The sequence below is a fragment of the Leucopleurus acutus genome (assembly GCF_964270905.1).
Source record: "Leucopleurus acutus genome assembly, chromosome: 3".
NCBI lineage: Eukaryota > Metazoa > Chordata > Mammalia > Artiodactyla > Delphinidae > Leucopleurus > Leucopleurus acutus.
The window spans coordinates 141596280-141620654 of record NC_139145.1 but is presented as its reverse complement, the minus strand read 5'-3'; the positions used below and the strand labels follow the sequence as shown (position 1 = coordinate 141620654).

General features: G+C 39.1%; 1 protein-coding gene and 1 pseudogene across 3 annotated transcripts in view; one reads left to right on the top strand and one right to left on the bottom strand.

The window, feature by feature from the left end:
* Nucleotides 1–24375, bottom strand: part of OXCT1 (3-oxoacid CoA-transferase 1) — a gene marked incomplete at both ends in the record, with an annotated part of 141274 nt that overhangs the window by 72168 nt on the left and 44731 nt on the right. The window lies entirely within an intron of this gene.
* On the top strand, nucleotides 1994–19776 carry LOC309959930 (peptidyl-prolyl cis-trans isomerase H-like; annotated as a pseudogene). The gene is made up of 2 exons: nucleotides 1994–2185; nucleotides 19263–19776. The product of its transcript is annotated as a peptidyl-prolyl cis-trans isomerase H-like (transcript).

Genomic DNA, 24375 nt, shown 5'->3' with positions numbered 1-24375 from the left:
AGAGTCATTTTCATTATTGTGCACTACTTCGAAATAGCTGAAGAAGAATAGGACATAATGGATAAAAGCTATCTTCTCTGGTAAACAGAAGGATCTTAACAAAACTAAAACAGAAACTCCAAAGAAGAGTCAATAAACATGTGGGCATCCAAGTTGAAATAGTGGGTAGAGATGTCCATCTATACTCATATGAGAATGAGTCAGAAGGCAAGGGGACTCCCCATCACCGTACTCCATATCTTCTCCTCCAAACTTCTCTATGCTCTGATATATCAAGAGCACAGCCTTCACTTTCTTACTTATTCATCAGGTTACTAGGCCTCCTGCATATTGATTCTTTTCTAGCGCAATGAATCCAAGGTGGTGACCAGGTAAACAGGAGGTGGACACAGGAAATGCAGAGCAGCTAAGCACTACTTCTACCTCTTCAACTAGTTGGAAATTTCAGCCATTAGGGTTCATTCACATCTTTACACTTATTCGATTCAAGCCTTCAAAGAAGTTCTCGACTTTAAAAATTTATCCTGAGGATATATGTGAAGAATGACTATTCATGAAAATATTGGCCACGGCATTTGTTAAAATAACAATGAGTTGGAAACAACCTGAAGGATCAACAATAGAATAATGGTAAAATATATATGGTGCATCCACAGGATAAATCAGTATTATGGCTCTCATAATATTTAATGACATCTCATAACATAACGCTTCATAAAAATGCAAGATTCTATATAAATATTTACAGATATGCTCTTTGGCTCAATTATTTCTATATCTACAAAAAACTGAGAGGAAAAACACATAGGAAATTAACACTGAAATGTTAATCATTTTTATCCCTAGGTGACAGTGCCAAGCTATTTTTGTTTAATTTTACTTTTATAATCAAGAGGTGAAAAACCTACAAAATTTTTTTAAAAGCTGAAATAGACATTAAGTAGATAGTTTCCAAAACTAGGAAATACAAAAGTGGAGGATGTGATAAATTGCTTAGTTAGCCATGTACCAAAAGGACATGTTAAAAAGAAAATAGAGACTTAAGAAAAACTGTGATTTCTAAACTCTAAAAGCACTTACAACATTATGCAATAAGTTATGGAAACACTTTTTGTTTACATTTTTGAAGATAATGCAAATTATTCTCCATACCTAACGCTATTTCAAAAGTTCAGGCCCTCCTGTCTCTTGCTTGAATTATTGCATCAGCTTCCTAATTGGTCTCCCTACATCTACCCTTCAGCAGGAGCGAGAAACATATCAGAAAAGAAAAAAAAGTAACCTTTTTCACTTAAACCAAAACTGTTGATGGTAAATCACCAATAGCGATTTTCTTCTGGTTCCACCAAAGAAAGTTTTGACAAAAACCACCAAATTAAGACCAAGTTTCTTTACCAAGGGCAATTACATCATGACTTTCACAACAAATGGAGTGGAAGAATGTGTCCTGCTAAAACAACTCTGATGAAAAGCAAGAATCTGGTTAAACATAATCAGTTTCAGTCTTTGTCATCCTAATATGAATGATTTTCATATTGTCAAAAATGCATGGGCAGTATTTGTCAACACAATATCAACACTCAACAGTATTGAAAACTTCTATACAAAAATCAAAGCTTTCTCAGAGCTGGTTAGCAGAGTTAATTGCAGAGGAAGAAAATATTTGAAGTACAAACCAAAAGAAGAAAACATATGTTTTCAGACAATCTGTGAAAAGATTTTACAAAAAAATAAAATAAAATAATTTAAAAAAACTGAAGAGGCAGAACTACCTTAATGCTAGCTATTGAAGAAATTGAAGGTTTCTGTGCTGGTTTTGGGTGATCTTGAGAAATAACAGTGAGAAAGAACCAGTGTAGTGGGGGAGAGGGGGGATCTGGTGAGATCAGGCAGTAACATGAGAGTCAAAGGAAATCTGAAAAGAAAAAGATGAATAGAACAAGTTCGTTAAGGAAGAAGTAAAAATAAAAGCTCACAAGAGCACTCACTAAGCATGGCAGAAATGTACCTCCTGAAATCAGAAGTGGGTAAGATAGAGAATAAAGAACAAAGAAAAAGCCTCAGTGCAAAGCACTGGGCATGTTTAAGTGTCCTCGGACAAGGTCAAGATGTAGGAGAGGTGGTAGCTAAGAGCAACCCAGGCTTCTCCCTGGCACGATGCATAGTCCTTATGCAGCACCATCTGGTACGTCCAGAAATCCAGACACTTGAGGCTTCTCTAACTAGTACTTGTCTTTGGTTATTAGCAGGAAAATAGAGGCTAGGAAATGTTAATTATTATTGATTTGAACTTTGTTTTAAAAGGTTGCTTTCTCTACCCTGCACCCTTCCTACTGTATAATTCTGAAAAGTTGTACTTTAAAGTTCGGAGAAGGATAAGAATTCATCCTCAGGTGACAAGTGTTTTTGTTTTTACTTGGCGAACATTATATCTCAGGTAAGGTAACAGAGGAGCAGCAAGGCAATAACCTTCTTATTTTTTAATTTTATTTTACTGACAACCTCAGTCGAGTATAGCCACAAAAATGGGCCCAGCCCTGAAGGTTGTTAGTGGCAAAAGCTGCACACCTGCAAACCTCGCTGTGTAATACAAAGTGAGGCCTGTGGTGCGAGGAAGGGGAGGAATCACACTGTAGATACTTTTCCTGAGTCATTTGAATCTTCAGAAAGCCTTAGGATGAATATTCTTCTTTTGTCCAGAAATTTTCAAAGCAGACAATAACAGCAATAATGGCTAGAATCTTATAACACTAGATAATCCCAAATGAGCAAAAAAAAAAAAAAAAAAAAAAAAAAAGCCTTGGAAGACTAGAAAAATGGAAGAGGGAAGCAATGAGCAATAACAGAAAAAGTCACAGGCTAGACGCAGAGGTGCTCTGGATACTAATTTAACCCAGAAAAACGGGGAAGAGAAAGAGGAAATGTGGAGCAAAAGGGGGGGTCAGCATGCAGGGCATCCCGCCCAAAATATCCAAAGGAGCAAGAAGGTGCACATCTTCTTAAGCTTCATGCCAAGGGGTAATTTGACTAGTACAAAAATATAGGAGAAAATGGCATGAAAGCTAAAAAGACCTGGGTCAAATACATAGGGTCTTAGATGTCCGTATAGAAAAGCACAAAGACTGAAAAGATTAGTGGCTATTAATGAATTTTCAACCTTATAAACGATTGTAACTACAATTGCATAGTCATTGAAACCTTGCAGATTGGATCTCATGCTAATGGACATTCTCCAATGTCCGGTGGAAATAAGCTGACAAAAGAACAAGCTATGTCAAGAAAATATGCACATGCCTGGGAAGCCACTGACCTAGGATGAGATGTGGTAAAATATATTTAAAGTGACTTTAAAAGGAGAAAGAATATCACACTAATGGCCATATAATGAGAGTGCTCACCAAACTCAAGATGTAGATGGCTTATCTTTAACAGAAATGACAAAACTAACTCAGAAACAAGATAGTGATGTAAGATGGTGATATCATGGGAGATGCCAATTATTTGAACATCTTCTGTTCATCATATTCTGCTGATAAATTCTATATTGCCTTCTGACAAGTTCTAGTTTTCAGAATGAAACAGTGAGAGAAACCATGATTCAGGACTTCTAACCAATAAGGATAAACTGCTTGGTAAAGTAGAAATGATGGAAACCCTGAGGGAAAGTAACAATGTAAAACTGGAATTTGTAATAGACCAGGAACTGAATCCCGGGCATACATAGAAATGTATGCTGTTCTTTGAAGGAAAGCAGATTTCGAAAAGTTGAGAGAAAAAAATAAGGATCAGGATCAAATGGTCAGAAACTCTAAATGACAGATGGATTCACGAGGGATGTGAGGCTCTCAAAACCCCCATTCTGACAGTATGAAAACAGATCATCTTGACGATGAGAGAATGGTATATACAGAAAGAATATAACAACATGGATAGCCATGTGTTTCCTCATATTTTAAAAGGGCTATCTACAAAACAGAAACAGACTCACAGACATAGAGAACTGACTTCTGGTTGCCAAGAGAGGGGGAGAGGGAGAGGGATGGACTGGGAGTTTGGGGTTAGTACTATAGATGCAAACTATTACATTTAGATGCAAACTATTACAACAAGGTCCTACTGTAAAGCACACGGAACTAGATCCAATCCCCTGGGATAAACCATAATGGAAAAAGAATATAAAAAAAGAATGTATAAATGTGTATAACTGAGTCACTTTGCTGTACAGCAGAAATCAGCACAACATTGTAAATCAACTATACCTCAATTAAAAAAAAAAAGAGTTCATACAAAAGAGAGACACACATGACCTAGGACAAATGGACGTCGCGTGAAACTTTAACAGGTAGGTCAAAGGGTACAAAACTGTAATGAGATCAGTCCTGTGCAAATACTGAAGATGATGAAAGAGTGGTTTCTGGGGTGATTTTGTTGTTGTTGCTGATGGGGAGTTCAGACATGGTCATCATGACTGTTAGAGAGAGAGGACAGAATAAAGCACAGCAGTTCAATTCCCTTTTACTCCTGACTTCATCATCAGGGAGAAGAAAAGGGCAGAAATAATACGGCTAAGGAAGAACTGAATTCCAAGAAGAGATACCTAGATTCTCCAAATTAATTCTAGGCTGTACCCACAAAAATTATATCCCTGGATTCTTAAAGAGCCTGAAAATATGGCCACAGAATTACAGTCAAGTAAAAAATGGTACAGATGTCAGCAGATGGAGAGAGGCAAATACACAAATATACTCCTTTTCAAACTGGGGCTTGATTCACACCAGTGTCTTAAAATGGATTATTGGGACTTCGCTGGCGGTCCAGTGGTTAAGACTCTGCACTTCCACCGCAGGGGGCACGGGTCTGATCCCTGGTTGGGGAACTAAGGTCCCACATGCCGTGTGGTGCAGCCACCACCCCCCGCCAAAAAGGATTATTGAACAAATGGTCTATAAGGTCATAAGCAGAGAAAAGAATACTGCTAGACACCAATACAAGTATTTCCCCACACCAAACCCTGCCAAATGAACTTCATTAACTTGCAGATCTAGCTAGCTCATTGGTGGGCCAAGAGAAAAGCACAGGGTAAGATTTCACAAAGCACCTGACCAACTCCCTCAGGTTAGAGTTTTATAGACATACTGGGAAAATGTGACTTGGTTTCATTCACTTTAAATCAACAAATATTAATTAAGCACCTACTAGATACAACAGAGAAGAAAACAGGGAGCCCATGGCTCACGGGCCCAGCCGCTCCGCGGCATGTGGGATCTTCCCGGACCGGGGCACGAACCTGCGTCCCCTGCATTGGCAGGCGGACTCTCAACCACTGTGCCACCAGGGAAGCCCACATGTACTTCTTTAAGAATCTGATGAAAGCTACAATATCTCCTCACACAAAAATGTTTCCTGACCTGTAAAGTCCCTCTTAAGATGACAGGGGATTTGTCCATAACCATGGCCCATTTCTACCCTCTGGCCTCAGGGAGACCCCAGACTAGAAAAGAACCCCTGTGCTAGTGCTTTGATGTCTTTGGTCCTATCCTGTTCAATGTCTTTATCAAGGCCTTAAATGAAGACAGGGAACACATCCTGAGTTCATTATGGTTAAGGGGCAAGGGTCTGGGTGCAACAGGCAATTCTGAACAGCTATATTCCCATCTGTGTCAGAGAAGACAATCTCAGGCTCATGACCTCCAAGTATTTAGCAAAAGTTTGGGTAAAAAAACAATGATTTAGGAGCCCAACCACTCTTTTAATGCTCCAAGAAAAGAGTATGCTCTTAGAGAAAACCTGTATCTTTATACCATAGTTATAAAGAGCTCTTTCTTGCAATTAAAACAGTGCCTAAGATAAAATTCTAATTTTAATAGCAAGAATAGTTGTACTTCACTTAATCATTAGTTTCCTTTAAATTATATGTACTATGGTGGGAGGGAGGGATAAATTAGGAGTTTGGGATTAACATATACACACTACTATATATAAAATAGATAACCAACAAGGACCTACTGTATAGCACAGGGAACTCTACTCAGTATACTGTAGTTACCTACATGGGAAAAGAATCTGAAAAAGAATGGATATATGTATATGTACAACTGAATCACTTTGCTATACATCTTAAACTAACACAACACTGTAAATCAACTATACTCCAATATAAAATAAAAATTAAATTAAAAAATTATATGTACTATCAACTATATAAATGAGTAAATTTTTAAAATTTATTTATTTTATTTATTTCTTTTTGGCTGTGTTGGGTCTTTTGCTGGCGCGTGGGCTTCCTCTAGTTGCGGAGAGCGGGGGCTACTCTTCATTGCGGTGTGTGGGATTCTCACTGCAGTGGCTTCTCTTGTTGCAGAGCACAGACCCTAGGTGTGCGGGCTTCAGTAGTTGTGGAGCATGGGCATAGCTGCTCCATGGCATGTGGGATCTTCCTGGACCAGGGCTCAAACCCATGTCCCCTGCACCGGCAGGTGGATTCTTAACCACTGTGCCACCAGGGAAGACCCTAAATGAGTAATTTTTATTTGACATCTTTTGTTTGCCATTACAGTATAATTTTTCATCTAGTCCTAGCTCTATTTTAAAGCCCAACCATTGCTTTTCTTTCTTCGTAGAGCCCTACTTTTTTTTTTTAATTAATTAATTTATTTGTTTGTTGTTTTTTTGGGGGCGGCTGTGTTGGGTCCTTGTTCTGTGTGCGGACATTCGCTAGTTGCAGCGAGTGGTGTGCGGGCTTCTCATTGTCATGGCTTCTCCTGCTGCAGAGCACGGGCTCTAGAGTGCGGGCTTAGTAGCTGTGGCGCATGGGCTTAGTTGCTCCACGGCAATGTGAGAATCTTCCCGGACCAGGGATCAAACCCGCGTCCCCTGCATTGGCAGGCAGATTCTCACCCACTGCGCCACCAGGGAAGCCCCCTACTTTTAATTGATGTTATCTTGTATATTTTCTGTGTCTTATAAGCTACTTTACATCGTCTCTGGAACAAAACGTATAAAAATTAAACAGTACACTTATCAAATTGGAGAATGACACAAGGCCAGAAAGAATAGCTGATATAATGAAGATAGAAAATGGCCTCTACTGATTAGGAAAATAAAATGAGCCAATTAAGTGAATGAAATTAAGCACGGATCAAGGTTAATATTGTAAAATAATACCTGGCCTAGTAACATTTTCTAGGAAATAAAAGGGTTTAGTTAACCACCAGCAAAAAAACTATAATGTGACAGAGATACCCAGAGAACAACAAAAGACTCTTCCTTTCTCCACTTGTCCAACCTCAGAGTTGATGATAATCACCTTCCACCTCATGTTCCTCATTACAAAACAAAAGCAGTTCTTCCTCCCTACAATGTCTCATTTAAAAACATGGGATGAGAAGGAAAATGGATGAAGCAGTTTGAACTCATTAGAAGAAAAGCTTTACCTAAAATAACCTATTTTACTAAAACTGTGCCTAGCAGCAAAATAGGACATACGGATTTAAAAAAAGTATTACTCACTTCATGGATTATCCCAATAGTTTATGTAGAATGGAAGAAGTGTTTTTAAACAAATTCAAAAGCAGTTAATGGTATTATTTTCATTTCCACTGACACTAATATGACATGCAGTCTAGTCCATGATGGCATTCTGTCTTCTCACTTTTTATTTAACCAAAAAATGCCAACCTTCACTAAGTATGTGATTTAATAACATGCAGGCAGTATTATAAATATCCAATTTTATTTGTCCTATCTTTTTCTAAAAGAAAATCTTATTAAGACTGTAGCAAATCCAAAGAAGTAATTAAAATGAGTTCATCTACCCAAAGGAATTAAAATACTTCTAACGCATTCATTCAAAGCACCAGCCTTATCTATAATAGTAAGAAAAAAATTACACCATTAACACATAATCCAAGAAAAACAGCAAGACATGATATAATTAATAGAATTAACTAGGAACATTTTTTAATGAAGAGAGTTATGGAGAAACAAGGAGAGAAAAACGTTTGTGTTGGGTTTTACAGCCACAGAAAAACTGCCTATTAGAGATGCTAAAACTTTAAAAGGTTACTTTCTAAGACTGTTTCCTTCAGTTGGGGGCTGTTAATCATCCTTGGAGCTTTTTATAATTCAAGAACACAGTACTTAACACACAAACTGCAAAGAAGACTTGGGTTAAACTCTAACATTTCCAGAACACAGATAATAGTTGCTTAACCCAGCAGGGACTGTGACTCGAATTCAGTTTGTGAATGGCTCAATTCCTAAATTTAAAATCGTTTAGCATGTGCCACTTTGAATAAGAGTTTTATTTGTCATTTAATCTTCTAAATGTTCTCAGTATGTTTTCATTTCTAGGAAGCAGTAAGCAAAGTTGAATCCTATTTATTTCATTAAGAAAATTAAAATGCCATGTTCGTTTTCCCTGATTTAGTGTAATAAAGTAGTCATAAGATGCAAAAATAAATAAACATCAAAATAAAATACTTTCTTTCCTCTCTCTGTAGCTCAATTTCTAAAACTAGACCTTTAAGTCCTAAAGACATTCAAACATATTCATCACATTCTCAACTGTGATTTTAGCATTAAGATCAAATGACTCTTCCCTTAGGACAACTGGCAGAGACACACAATCAGTTTTACAGTTGGCATCACTTGTTTTGATACCGAGCAGGACCTGTGGGGCTCCTGGGCGCAAAAGTCTTTCAGTGTTCCCCATTTCTTGATTACAGGAAATAGGTTTCAGCCTCCAGGACCTTCCCTGCATTCCAAAAGGCAGGTTCAAACAGTTGATAATTAGGGAAGGGAGGGGATGCAGAGACAAAGGAGGAACAGTCAAGAGAGACAATAATGCAGCCTTGGGGTGGGGTCCTGGTTCCCCATCAAGGGATATCCATAACAGTATTTTTGAGCTGTTTTGCAGATACTAAAACCCCCACTAGAGGGGAGAAATTAATGATATGCTGCTCACAAGCATGTAGACCCCAGACCAGTTGGAACCAGAAGGTTGAGAATGCTGAATCCCACTTACCTCACCACCAACCAATCAGAAGAATGTCCACAAGCTGATCATGCCCTCTTTGAACCATTACTACAAAACTTCTCAATACCCCCCCAGCTGGGGACACATGGTTTGAGGACATTAGCCCACTGTGGGCCCCTTTTGCCTGGCAAAGCAATAGAGCTATTCATTTCTACTTTACCCAAAACTCTGTCTCCAAAAGTTAATTTGGTGTCGGGTACAGAGGCCTGATTTGGCTTCAGTTTTCAGTTTTTTCCAACAAATTGAATTTCAGCCTCTAGTCATCACTAGGAAACCAGTCCTAACTCTGAAGTTATCATTCACAGCAATCACTGAAACCTACAGTGAATAAAGCTGACCAAGGTCCTGAATCTAAAATGTCTTCTGAGAATACATAGCTCATCCCCAAAACTCAACGCCATATTTGAAAAGTTAAGAATGACAATTAAAAGAAGCATGCTGGGGATCAAACCCACAACCTTGGCATTATTAGCACCACGCTCTAACCAACTGAGCTAACATGCTATGCAGCTCAATATCAAAAAAACAAACAACCCAATCCAAAACTGGGCAGAAGACCTAAGTAGACATTTCTCCAAAGAAGATATACATATGGCCAACAAACACATGAAAGGATGCTCAACATCACTAATCATTAGAGAAATGCATATCAAAACTACAATGAGGTATCACCTCACACCAGTCAGAATGGCCATCATCAAAAAGTTTACAAATAATAAATGCTGGAGAGGGTGTGGAGAAAAGGGAACCCTCTTGCACTGTTGGTGGGAATGTAAATTGATACAGCCACTATGGAGAACAGTATGGAGGTTCCTTAAAAAACTAAAAATAGAACTATCATATGACCCAGCAATCCCACTACTGGGCATATACCCTGAAAAAACCATAATTCAAAAAGAGTCATGTACCAAAATGTTCATTGCAGCTCTATTTACCATAGCCAGGAGATGGAAACAACCTAAGTGTCCATCATTGGATGAATGGATAAAGAAGATGTGGCACATATATACAATGGAATATTACTCAACCATAAAAAGATATGAAATTGAGTTATTTGCAGTTAGGTGGATGGACCTAGAGTCTGTCATACAGAGTGAAGTAAGTCAGAAAGAGAAAAACAAATACCGTATGCTAACACATATATATGGAATCTAAAAAAAAAAAAAAAAAAAGGTCATGAAGAACCTAGGGGCAAGACGGGAATAAAGATGCAGACATAGAGAATGGACTTGAGGATATGGGGAGGGGGAAGGGTAAGCTGGGACGAAGTGAAAGAGTGGCATGGACATATACACACTACCAAGTGTAAAATAGATAGCTAATGGGAAGCAGCCACATAGCACAGGGAGATCAGCTCGGTGCTTTGTGACCACCTAGAGGGGTGGGATAGGGAGGGTGGGAGGGGAACGCAGAGGGAGGAGATATGGGGATATATGTATATGTATAGCTGATTCACTTTGTTATAAAGAAACTAACACACCATTGTAAAGCAACTATACTCCAATAAAGATGTTAAAAAAAGAAGCATACTGATCTTTTAGACAGAATTTCCCTTCTCCCATTAAAGAAAAGGTGGCTGTGATTGATAGAAGAGAGTAATTTACGATGTCAGTAGTTTGTAAGAGAAGGATTTTTGTCCGCATGATTCTAATGCCATGTATTTCACTGACTTCTGCTATCCTTAAAAAATGAGATAACAGGGCTTCCCTGGTGGCGCAGTGGTTGAGAGTCCGCCTGCCGATGCAGGGGACACGGGTTCGTGCCCCGGTCCAGGGAGATCCCACATGCCGCGGAGCGTCTGGGCCCGTGAGCCACGGCTGCTGAGCCTGCGCGTCCGGAGCCTGTGCTCCACAACGGGAGAGGCCACAACAGTGAGAGGCCCGCGTACCACAAAAAAAAAAAAGATAACAGAGTATGATATAGAGAACTGCATTTGGGGTCAAAAGATGTAGATTCTGGGTTTTAGGTCTAATATCTTCTTGTACTGTGTTCTTATGAGAACCACTTAAGGCCATTTCATCTCTAAAATGTGAAAGTTGAAATTTAAGTGACGTCTAATATTCTTTCTAGCCCTTACATGTTATAAGTCTACATCAGTTGCTGGATGGTCCACAACAAAGACCTCAAAGTACACACATTAACCTACAGTATCTTTCTAATTATTCTGGATTATTGAGCCCTAGATCAATCCCCTTTCACTGGGTGTACTTTGTTAAAGGCAACACATGATTTTAATTCCATGCCACTTAGTATACCTTCAGCACTCCTCTGCACTTGTGTATATGCTATGCCAATTCTCTCCTGACTAACCAGGCTGTTGCATTTACAAGGCCAGTTTATTTGCCACTAAGTTATCATCTTTTGCAAATCTAGTTAACTACCATATGGCTTGTTCTCCTTTAAGCTGAGCAATAAAAGCCTATTGAACCAGACACTATCTATTCCAGCCAGCATTAAAAGGCACACCATGAGTTAGTGATCCCAGAGAAATCAGAGGAACCTAGTCACCCTAATAAGGAAGGGAATTACAGAACACCTGGTGGCAGATTATCAAGCCTCTCAAAGCAAGGCCCAACAAAGACCTCAACCGTAAAGCCATCAGGAAGAACCACTGAACATAAGGCATTTTTTACTTTCTTATAGACTGCAGCAGGATAATGGCAATCAACTAGAATGAACGGAACATTTCTAAGCCTGCAAAGTGACGCTTATATTTTAACCTTCTGGCTAAGTGACTCAAACATCATTCAGTGAGCACCTATTATGTGCCAGGCATCGTGTGCCTGTACTGGGGATACAGAGATGAATAGGACAAGGTCCCATGAGGTTCTTGCTCAGTCCTACTGGAGGAGACAGGAGAACAGCTAACCACAATATAACAAAGTAATAAATGCTACAACAGAGGAAAAGCTTCGGTGAGAAGGCAGAAAATGAGCCACAGAAAGAAGGACGGGGAGGGCATTCCAGGCAGCCAGAATGGCCAAGGCAAAGGCCTGGAGTCAGGGAAGGATGTGTTCTATGGAGGAATGTGGAAAGATGGTACCTGTGAAAGAATTTCGTGTACCTAGGAACAGGAATGGCAGAAAGAAGTGTGAAATGCTTATTTTATGGAACGAGGAACCTAACTTTGGAAGAGCTATCAGAAATGGTAACATCTAACCTGAACAAAAAAGAAATGTGATTTCCTTCATACTTCAAAAATCTCACATGAGAGTCCACCTTAACTGATGCTGCTAGGGCAGTTTCTTTTGATTACGGTGGCTTCTCATCAGAAAGAAATTTTCAACATGTTGGCAATTACATTCTCTCACTTTTACTAATTTTTGGTTGTGCACCTGGCTTTTCTAGGAGCCTGATAAAAGGCCATTGAGGAATTTGAATATATTCTAATTTGGGGAGGCTGACATATGCTAGATGCTCAAGCTACAATAATGATACATGCAAAAATGCATTTAAAAGAGATACAACCAGTAACACAAAAGGGGTCAATGAGTAATGTTTTTCATTTTTCCTCTCACACATTTCTTACTTAAATCATTTATGTAAGCCATGACTTTAAAATACCTTCTTTTTTTAGCTATACTCTCAAACTAGAAAGATTTGGAAAGTAAAACTTTAAAAAAAAAAAGCAGCTAATTTTTCAAGTGAAACAATCTTGCATAAGCCCTAATTATCGCTTCAGTATTTGTAGGCTAAATCTATATTTGAGGTGGAAAAAATAACATTTTTTGACAAGGTCTCTGGAAGGAGTGAGGAAAGCCACTGCTATTTTAATAGGAATGACTTTAAAATCACAAGCTAAATTCTTATGACCAACATGGAATAAATTGATAAGTAGGTCAAAAATTGTTAGTTAAAATAAAGGTGAAGGCAAAATTAATAAATGGAATTTTTGGCCTTTTTTCCAATAAGACAATTCATAAGAGTGCATCTCCTCAATTTATGTCAGGCATCCTGTGCTTTATTATTCAATAACCTTTTGAGAGAGAATATCACAGGTAAAGATTCCAAAACCATTAGATTATGTTAGAAATACCCTCTTACCCTTTCTTCCCTTCTCTTTTTTTCAACAGGATCTATGTCCTCATTTGCAGTGAGGTGATTTTGTGGGAAACCATGACTGTAAGTTTTAGAGAGCTGTCTCAAAACAGTGAATCAACAGAGCACTTGACTCACACCTTATTTTAGGAAGGGGTTCTGGGGGTAAGCTGCCAGCCATGGTTACTTTCTTTCTGATAGCCTTATCCATCTTTACTCCCGTAACTCAGAGTTAAGATGCTCCTCCTTATATATTCTACTAGCTATAGCCAATCAAGTTCTTGCCTGGGGACCAGCAGCTGGGGGATCCCTCAGGAAGCTGCGTTCAAATCCAAAAAGCCTAACTCCAGAGCTCACGTGTCAACCACAATCCTGCACGTTTTCTTTCTCCCTCTTATATAACTCATCACCAAAGAACACCTGGAAATGAAATACTAGACATTCCCATTCAAATAATGACAGTAATACTTATAACAACACATAAAATCACAAAAAATACAAACAACCAATAAATATTCAACTCCCTTGTCATCAAAGATACGCAAATCAAAACCAGGACAGGACAAAAACAGGACAGCTTTTTTCACCTAGCAGATTATCCAAAAAAAAAATTAAGTATAATATCCATATTGTCAACAATGGCTGAAAATGATACTTTTAAATATCATTATAGAGTTATAATTGAAATTACCTTCCTAGAGAACAATTCAGCAATATTTATCAAAAGCTGATAAAATGTTGAGGCACACACCCCAAAAATCCACTTCTAGGAATTTCATCAAATCATCATACATACACTGAAACAAGGATATTCACTATAGCATTATTAATAATAGCGAGGGAAAAACAACATAAAAGTATAACAATGGAGTTATTAATATAAATTTGAGTATAACTACTAAAATATCCTCTTGGGGAACATTTAGTGACCTCCAAAAACATTCTTAATGTTTTACATAATGAAAAAAGAATATAAAATATGATCTAATTTTATAAAAGCAAACATATAAGTAACAAACAGGAAGTAAGGAAATCCAACCAAGAGACATCCATTCCATTTCTTCCCTCAAGGCCGTTGGTTCTATGGAAGATGTGTCTCCACACCCCATTTTGGCCCAGCCCCACTCAAATGTCCTTAGACCTGTGAGCTAAGACAGAGTGTAAAATACCTGAAGTCTTATTCTTCATTTACAATCCACCATATATAAATATCTACAGAAACAAGGCCTTGGCCTTGTTAGAAAGGGCGTCTTTGAGGTTAGAGCCACAAACCATGCAAACAACCATCAGAATCCCATAGCAATTACTATCTTTATCATTAAATTTAGCACCCATTGCTCTATATACAACTTGTAATTTCAGGTTAGTCCTACCTCAGCAACTATATTGTGGGATCATCTAAGATAATCACTGTGTCTCATATAGCAATCCTTATCATTTGTAACCTTAACAGTCACGTTTTAACCATCTTCCCAAGCAACTCTGAAGGGGGTAATTTGTAGATTTCATAAGCTATGAACTTGACCCAGTGTGCAGTTAGAATGGCTTTCTAGCTAATTGTCCATTTTCCACCTTTAAGTGAAATATTGTTTTTATCTATACATGGTCACACATGCAGTAACTTCTTGAAAGAATGAAACTTTTATTTCCTTGTGAAAGTTCTTGGATATTTGGACAAATACAAGAAATCAAATATCAAACTCAACAATGGCTCAGATTCAGAGTGTGAACAAGTCCACTATATATTCTATATGAAAACAAAAACAGGCAATTTGTTAATCTTCCAAGTGTTCCAACCAGGAGAGCTGGTTAATACCAAAGAATGCAACTGCTGGATTATGTGGCAATAGTATGTTTACTTTTATTGGAAAGTGTCAAACTGTCTTCGAAAGCAGCTCTACCACTTTACACTTCCACCAAAAAGGAAGGAGAGTTCTTGTTGTCCACATTCTCACCAGCATTTGGTGATGCCAGTGTTTTGGATTTTAGTCATTCTAATAGGTGTGTATTGCTATCGAATTGTTTTAATTTGAAATTCTCTAAAGACATATGATGTTGATCATTTTTCCATCTGCTTATTTGTCATATGTACATTGTCTTTGGTGAGGTGTCTGTACAGATGTCTTGACCATGGATTGTGCTTTTGGTGTTGTATTTAAAAAGGCATTGCCAAACCCAACCAAGTTCACCTGGATTTTCTCTTATCTTTTAGAAGTTGTTTTTTTTTTTTTTTTTTTTGCTGTACGCGGGCCTCTCACTGTTGTGGCCTCTCCTGTTGCGGAGCACAGGCTCAGGACGCACAGGCTCAGCGGCCATGGCTCATGGGCCTAGCCGCTCCGCGGCACGTGGGATCTTCCCAGACCAGGGCACGAACCCGTGTCCCCTGCATCGGCAGGCAGACTCTCAACCACTGCGCCACTAGGGAAGCCCCTAGAAGTTTTATAGTTTTGCATTTCACATTTAAGTCTATGGTCCATTTTGAGTTAATTTTTGTCAGTTATTTTAATAAAGGAAATTTAAATAAGGAATTAGCGAACTAAAAATGCAAAAAAGAAGCACTGAGGTGACACAGATACAGTAACTGCAAGAGCAGCAAAAGAAAGTGGTTGAACTGATGCTTAGGAAAGGGGCTGCACAGAGCTGGGACCCAAACTGCTGTGAAGATGGCATGGGGAAGCTTGTGCTGGTATCTCAGAAGGTCATAATGAGTGTGAAAAAAAAAAAAAAGAACCACTGTCACTGCATGCACTTTAAGGATTCTTATGTCTTTGTTAAGAATTGGTCCTTTTATCATCATGGAATGTCTTTCTTTATCTCTGGTATTTTCCTTGCTCTGAAGTCAGTTTTGCTATGATAGCAGATCTTAAATGTTCTCACCATAAAAAGGAAATGGTAATTATGTGAGGAGCTGGAGATGTTAGCTAACACTATAGTGGTAATCATTTTATAATATGTAAGTGTATCAAGTCAACATGTTGTACACCTTAAACTTATACAATGCTATATATGTCAATTATATATATCAATAAAGCTGCAAAAAATATATATAAAAGCAGGTTTCTTATAGACAACATATAGCTGGGTCTCATTTAATCCCGTCAGAGAGTCTCTGTCTTTTAACTGGTATATCTTAGACCATTAATATTTAAAGTGACTATTGATATAGTCGGATTAACATTTACCATAGTTGTTACATTTTCTATTTGTTGTCCTTGTTTCTTTTTTGTCTTATATTTTTCTGCCTTCTGTTTTGTTTTTTTTTTTAATATTTATTTATTTATTTGGCTGCGCCAGGTCTTAGTTGTAGCACGCAGGATCTTCATTGACGCATGCAGGATCTTCAGTTGCAGCATGCAGGATCTTTTTATTATTTTAACTGCAACATGCGGGATCTTTAGTTGTGGCATACAGGCTCTTAGTTGTGCCATGAGGGATCTAGTTCCCTGACCAGGGATCAAACCAGGGCCCCCTGCATTGGGAGCGTGGAGTCTTAACTGCTGGACCACCAGGGAAGTCCCTCCTTCTCTGGTTTTAACTAAGCTTTTTATATGATTCCATTTCTTCTCCTCTCCTAGCATGTTCATTACAACCAGCCCTCTGTATCCATGAGTTTCACATCAGCAAATTCAGGTTGAATGTGTGGATGTGAAACCCATGGATACAGCTGAGTGTATACCTCTCTTTTTACCCTTTTTAGTGGTTATGCTTGAGTTGGCAATATACATTTACAACTAATCCAAGGCTTCTTTCAGATAACACTATACCACCTCACGGGTAGTGCAAGTACCCTATGACAGAGTACTCTTATCTCTCCCTCCTGTCCTTTAAAGCATTGCTATCATTCATTTCATTCATCCATAAGCTATAATTATGAAATACATTAAAACTATTATTGTGAACAAATTGTTGTCTGTTGATTTTCAGTTTGTTCACTTTCTTATTGTGAGAACAGGAGTGGTGACTACTAAGCTACTTAGATGCCAGAACAGAAACTGGAAGTTCCTATTTTTTAAGTAGATAATCATTAGCAGTATTTATTATACAGAATCCTAAAATTTCTATCTTGGTTTCAAACTACTGTATAATATCATCTACATCATTTTTAACTGGGGGGAACCATTCTACCTTCTCAAGTGTGAAGGCTCTCATTTCACAGCTCTCAGGAGATTATCTGATTTTGTAAGTTTTAAGAGGTTAACATTTCTGAATGATTTTTAATTTTGTGTTTATGGAAGTATTAACATTGTGCTGGAGCTATACTTGGCTGAAAAATTCAATTAGTTAAAGGTCTAAGCCCCTGCCCTTAAAGAGGTAATAAATTATATTTTAAATGTTAACACTACAAAGTATAAAACAAAATACACCTATCATTCTTCACTTGTACTTAAGAACATGGCTTTGGAGGCAGAAAGAAATGTTTTTAGATCTTAACTCTCCCTTATTAGCTTTATCATAAAGCCTCTCCTTATCCTCATTTCCTTCCTCTATAGAATAAGGATAATAAAACCTACCACACTGGGTTATTATAACAGATGATCTTATGTGCTTTGCACGTAAGTTCACGGTATAAATAGTACTTGCTGCTGCTGCTGTTGTTTTTGTTGCTTTTATCATCATTAGGCTATATCTCCTTTATCTGCTATTGCCACAGTTGAAAACATTTCAATTATGGAGTCTACTCCACTTTGTGTAGGCATACCCTAGCTGTATCTATTCTATTTGGACCATTTTACTGCCCCTCCTATTTCCTGGGAATTAATTTTATGAAGAAAAATTTTCCATTCTATTTTGTTCTCTCCTTATAAAATCTAGTCCTCATTAATCCACATATAAAATGCTACTTTGTACATTTAAAAATATGAACCACGGGCTTCCCTGGTGGCGCAGTGGTTGAGAGTCCGCCTGCCGATGCAGGGGACATGGGTTCGTCCCCCGGTCCGGGAAGATCCCACATGCCACGGAGCGGCTAGGCCCATGAGCCATGGCCGCTGTGCCTGTGCGTCCGGAGCCTGTGCCCCGCAACGGGAGACACCACAACAGTGAGAGGCCCGCATACCGCAAAAAAAAAAAAAAAAAAAAAATGGACCAACAAAAAGGAAAAGTAAGTGAAAACTTTTTGTGTGCAAACATAATGCCAAAAGCATTGGGGAAATATATCTATAAATAAAACAGCAGCTAAATTACTTTTTATAGCAGGAATTGGTTTATGGAACTGGCTTTAAAATACCATTTAATACTCCCTTTCTTTCTAAAGGTCTAATTCCACTTCTGAGATGCCAATTCTCAAAATGAATGAGCTTTGTAAATTCCTCAAATTGAGAGAAATTTAAATTATACCAAAACTTTCAAACTCAACAGCCTTAATCCTGTAGCTTTTTGTAGGTAACCTGTATTTGTCTGAGTTTCGTAATATTGAATTTTTCTTCCCTGAGTTTTGTATGCCAGCAAACCTTTTCCAAAATTTAAAAAGAAATTCTAAACTGAAAAGAACTTTTTCAGAATGCAAGGCAAAACTTGTATCCTTTCCCGTAATTATTAAGGAAACTAAAATAGCTTCTTTAAATTAATAACCCAGCTCCTTTTCACAGCAAGCACAGAAGAGATACTAAGTTCTTCAGATTCCTGTTTAACTTCTCTCTCATGGGATTTGGATTTAAAATTCTCTTCAAAGAAATTGAATGTGGGCTTAGTTATTCAGTGACAGAAATTAACATTAAATTTCAGATGCCAAATTGGAGAGAAGGCGACCTATACTCCTGGACATGAGTGGTCTTGGTTTCTTCACGGAATGAAGAACAGAAGAGAAAACCATTACAGGAGTGCCTCCTTATCCACACGGGATACGTTCCAAGACCCCCAGTTGATACCTGAAACTGTGGATAGCACCAAACCCTATATATACTGTTTTTTCCTATACATACAAACCTAGGATAAAATTTAACTTTTAAATTAGGCATGATAGGGACTCCCCTGGTGGTCCAGTGGGTAATACTCCACACTCCCAATGCAGGGGGCCCGGGTTCAATCCCTGGTCCGGGAACTAGATCCTGCATGCATGCCACAACTCACAGTCTACAGGCCGCAACTAAAAGATCACACACCACAACTAAGACCCAGAGCAGCCAAAATAAATAAATAAATAATTTTTTTAAAAAATTAGGCACTGGCTTGTGGAAGGACTGGGTAGAACACAAGGGAAGTTGGCTGCATGAAGATGGAGCTCTTTGCAGACGCAGCGCCTAAGATGGCTGAGAATTTTAGGCAGTTCTGCACTGGACAATTCAGAAAAGATGGGGTTCCAACAGGATACAAAGGGAGCAGCTTCCACAGGGTCATAAAAGATTTCATGATTCAGGGTGGAGATTTTGTTAATGGAGATGGTCCTGGAGTCACTAGTATCTACGGGGGGGGGGCTGTTTGCAGATGAAAACTTTAAGCTTAGACACTCAGCTCCAGGCCTGCTTTTCGTGGCAAACAGTGGTCCCAGAACAAATGGCGGCCAGTTTTTCATCACCTGCTCTAAATGTGATTGGCTGATGGGAAGCACGTGGTGTTTGGAAAAATCACTGATGGACTTCTGGTGATGAGAAAGACTGAGAATGTTCCCACAGGCCCCAACAATAAGCCCAAGCTGCCTGTGGTGATCTCACAGTGTGGAGAGATGTAGGCCAGAGGAAGACTGAATCAGGCCTTCCCTTGCTCGGGGTGATGCTCCTGAGTAAGATAATCTGGACTGGCCCCTGTGTTTGCTTCCCTGCCTGCTGCTGCCCCATTTGATCAAGAGACCTCACAGATTCAGAAGCCAAGATTTTGTGTTTAAGTGTTCAACTGTAAATAAAGTTGTTCATTTAAAAAAAACAAATTAGGCATGGGACTTCCCTGGTGATGCAGTGGTTAAGAATCTGCCTGCCAATGAAGGGGACACAGGTTCAATCCCTGGTCCGGGAAGATCCCACATGCCGTGGAGCAACTAAGCCCATGGGCCACAACTACTGAAGCCCGTGTGCCCTAGAGCCCACACACCGCAACTACTGAGCCCATGTGCCGCAACTACTGAAGCCTACGTGCTCTAGGGCCCACATGCTGCAACTACTGAGGCTGTGTGCTGCAACTACTGAAGCCCAAGTGCTGCAACTACTGAAGCCCATGCGCCTAGAGCCTGTGCTCCACAACAAGAGAAGCCACCGCAATGAGAAGCCCGCTCACTGCAACCAAGAGTAGCCCCCACTCGCCGCAACCAGAGAAAGCCCGCACGCAGCAACAAAGACCCAACGCAGCCAAAAAAAAAAAAAAATTAGGCACGATAAGAGATTAACAACAGGGCTTCCCTGGTAGCGCAGTGGTTGAGAGTCTGCCTGCCGGTGCAGGGGACACGGGTTCGAGCCCTGGTCTGGGAGTATCCCACATGCTGCGGAGCAACTGGGCCCGTGCACCACAACTACTGAGCCTGCACGTCTGGAGCTTGTGCTCCGCAAAAAGAGAGGCTGCGACAGTGAGAGGGCCGCGCACCACGATGAAGAGTGGACCCCGCTCGCCGCAACTAGAGAAAGCCCTCGCACAGAAACGAAGACCCAACACAGCCAATCAATCAATCAATAAATAGAAATGCTGTAGAATTATTTTTAAAAAAGAGATTAACAACAATAACTAATAATAAAATAGGACAATTACAACAATATACTATAATAGAAGTTATGTGAATGTGGTCTTGCTCTCTCTCAAATTACATTACTATCCTGTGCTCTCCCTTCTTCTTCTTGTGACCATGTGAAATGATAAAATGCCTGTGTGACGAGATGAAGTGAGGTGAATGATATAGGCACTGTGACGTAATATTAGGCTACTACTGACTTTCTGATGATGTATCAGAAAGAAGATCATCTGCTCCATGTCATCCTGGATCATCAAGCCATGTTGATGGCTGGGTGTCAGGAACAGATGTTGACGGCTGGGGATCCCAGGCGGGACAGAATTGGAGCGGGTGAGATTTCATCCACTACTCCGAACAACATGTAATTTAAAACCTATCAACTGTTTATTTCTGGAATTTTCCATTTAATATTTTTGAACCACAGTTCACTACAAGTAACTGAAGCTGTGAAAAGTGAAACTCCAGATAAGGAGGGACTACTGTACTTTCTAACAATTAAGTCATCCTTGGTTTCTAATCTTTCATTATTTCTCCCAAATTAACCATCTGTTTCAAACCATTTCATCTAAAAACAAATGAAATAAAACATACCTTTTCCTGAGTCTGTGAAAATTCAAAGGCAAAGCTTTCATAAGGAAGCAGTGAAAACACACCTGCAGACTAATTTATTTATATGTAACAGTGTGCTGCATCCTAAAGAAATAAGGGTCTATTTCTTGACCCTTAGTCTCTCTGACGTTTGCAGGTAGTGGTGTGCACTTAGTTGAACATGAAGCATCAATGAATATCTGAGGCCCTCTTTATTCATTTCATTTCTCTTACGCCCCCTAAAACAATTAATGTTACTTTCAATGAAAAGAATTCAAGGTGGATATTCAGTACAAGCATGTTTCATCAGGGAACAAAGGTTAGTTTTCATCCCAAACCAGAATATCTGAATCTTTTGCGCCAAAGTACAAAAAGAGATAAATAGGTCATTGGCTAATCCTCCATTTAAAATATGACAGCAGAGAGTGGCCATCAATATTTGACTGCATGCAACTTATAAATCTGTCATTTCATAAGTTAATGAAATGACAGATTTATAAGAACCTTCCTTTCTATAAGGGGTCCATAATGCTCACCTTAAAAGTCATCACTGCATTTGCTCAATGTAAGGCATCAACATATTTAGGTTGATTTTGATGAGCTTTAAATATTAGGTAATTTACTGCCGATTAAAGCTAACAATATATTTAAAAAACAATCTAGATTAGTTTTTTGATAATGTCCTGAGATTTTAGAAGTCGGTGGTATTATGGAATTTTAATTCCCCTACATCTCAAGAACTCTGGATGACAGGAAAAGGATAGGGAGGGTGTGCCTTGCCAGCTGCAACCCACGGGGTGGTCCTATAAGTCACTGTCACTGGGCCAGTGAGGACAGTCATCTGAGGTTCATTAATCAAAGCAGCAGGAGGGATCAAGGTAAGAACATAGCACTTCAGAGCTTTAGAAAACACATCCAAATGACCTAACCCACTGACGCTCAACATGACCCGTGAAATAGGCAAATACACAGGAGATGCTATAGAGAAGCTGGGATTCTAAAGTACTTACTTGTCCAAGGTCACAATGCCAGTGGGAGGCAAAGATGTGATTGGGTTTTTTTTCTATTTCTTTTTTTATTTTGTTTTATTTTTTAACATCTTTATTGGAGTATAATTGCTTTACAATGTTGTATTAGTTGCTGCTGTATAACAAAGGGAATCAGCTATATGTATACATATATCCCCATATCTCCTCCCTCTTATGTCTCCCTCCCACCCTCCCTATCCCACCCCTCTAGGTGGTCACAAAGCACCAATCTGATCTCCCTGTGCTATGCGGCTGCTTCCCACTAGCTATCTATTTTACATTTGGTAGTGTATATATGTCCATGCCACTCTCTCACTTAGTCTCAGCTTACCCTTCCCCCTCCCTGTGTCCTCAAGTCCATTCTCTGCATCTGTGTCTTTATTCCTATCCTGCCCCTAGGTTCTTCAGAACTGTTCTTTTTTTTTTTTTAGATTCCATATATATGCGTTAGCATATGGTATTTGTTTTTCTCTTCCTAACTTACTTCACCCTGTATGACAGACTCTAGGTCCATCCACCTCACTACAAATAACTCAATTTCATTTCTTTTTATGGCTGAGTAATATTCCATTGTATATATGTGCCACATCTTCTTTATCCATTCGTCTGTCGATGGACACTTAGGTTGCTTCCATGTCCTGGCTATTGTAAATAAAGATGTGATTCTTAATCTCAGATACTGTTCACAAAAATAAAGAAAAAGAAGGAAAGAAAGAAGGAAATATACTGAGACTCCTAGAGCTTAATCCCAGGACTTTTTCGCTAAGTGTTCTTTTCTATTCCATGACTCTACTTATCAAATATATGTGGATTATTCCCAATTGTATAACTCCCTTCTAGACCTCTCCTCTGAGCACAACACATACATGTCCATCTTCACCTACATCACCACCTGAATGCCTAAAAAAGCCAATCAATCCTACCAGGGCTCTTGTTACTCCTCCTTCCAAAAGCTGTTCCCAGGCTTCCTCAGCTTGGTAGGTGTCACACCATTGCTCAAGTCAGGTGGGAATCATTTTACTCTCTGCCTTTCCTCTACCCCAGCATTCCACATCCAAGGCATCAGCAAGTCTGATAAGATTCCTCTTCCAAGATACTGTATATCTCAATTCCACCACCTCTCCCCACTTCCACTCCACCACTCAAGTCCAAGCCACCATCACCTCTTGCCTGGACCACTGCAATAGTCTCCTCATCAGCTACCCTGTCTCCCTTCACAGCTCCATAAAAAACCATTCTATATACAACACCTAAAATCATGACCCTTTCCATTTGCACTTAAAATAAGGTGAAATCTCCTATAAAAGTCCACTTAGCTATGCCAACATTTTCAGAAATGTTCAGTGTCTCAGAAATAAAGCCTCAGTATTGTCACGGCAGGACAGTGGCAGAGGAAACATGGAAAGTCAGGACTTAAACCAAGTCTTTCAAATGTCCTTTTCATTAAGCTGTTCAACTTCCCAATGATCTATTCCCAGAAACTGATCTGTTTCTTAGTTTTCTCATTTGTAATATTATAAGAAAACTGCTTCTCCTCCTACCTCACCTGGTGATTAAGAGGATCAAATGAAATAATATATGTAAAAGCACTTTGAAAACATAAAGCATTACAAATATAAAGTAATATAAAACACCTACTAATACAGAAATGGTGCTCAAGCATGGGGTTTTCTGGGCCTTTGCTTACAAGAAAGAGGAGTTAAGTGAGTCTAGCTAAAATAATTGACTTTTGGGAATTCTCTGGTGGTCCAGTGGTTAGGACTTGATACTCTCACTGCCAGGGCCCCAGGTTTGATCCCTGGTCGGGGAACTATAATAAAATCCCATAAGCCGCACAGCACAGCAAAAATAAATAAGTAAAAAATTGACTTTTATCTCTCATCACTAGAATACAGTTTGGTTGGTTGGAGCCCTTTCTATTGCTTAAGAAGACTAATGCCAGATAAAAAAACACATGGCTGCCCTGGTTAACTTCCTGATTTCAGGCTTTACCTTACCAATACATAAGAAATAGCCAGGTAACTCTTAGAAAC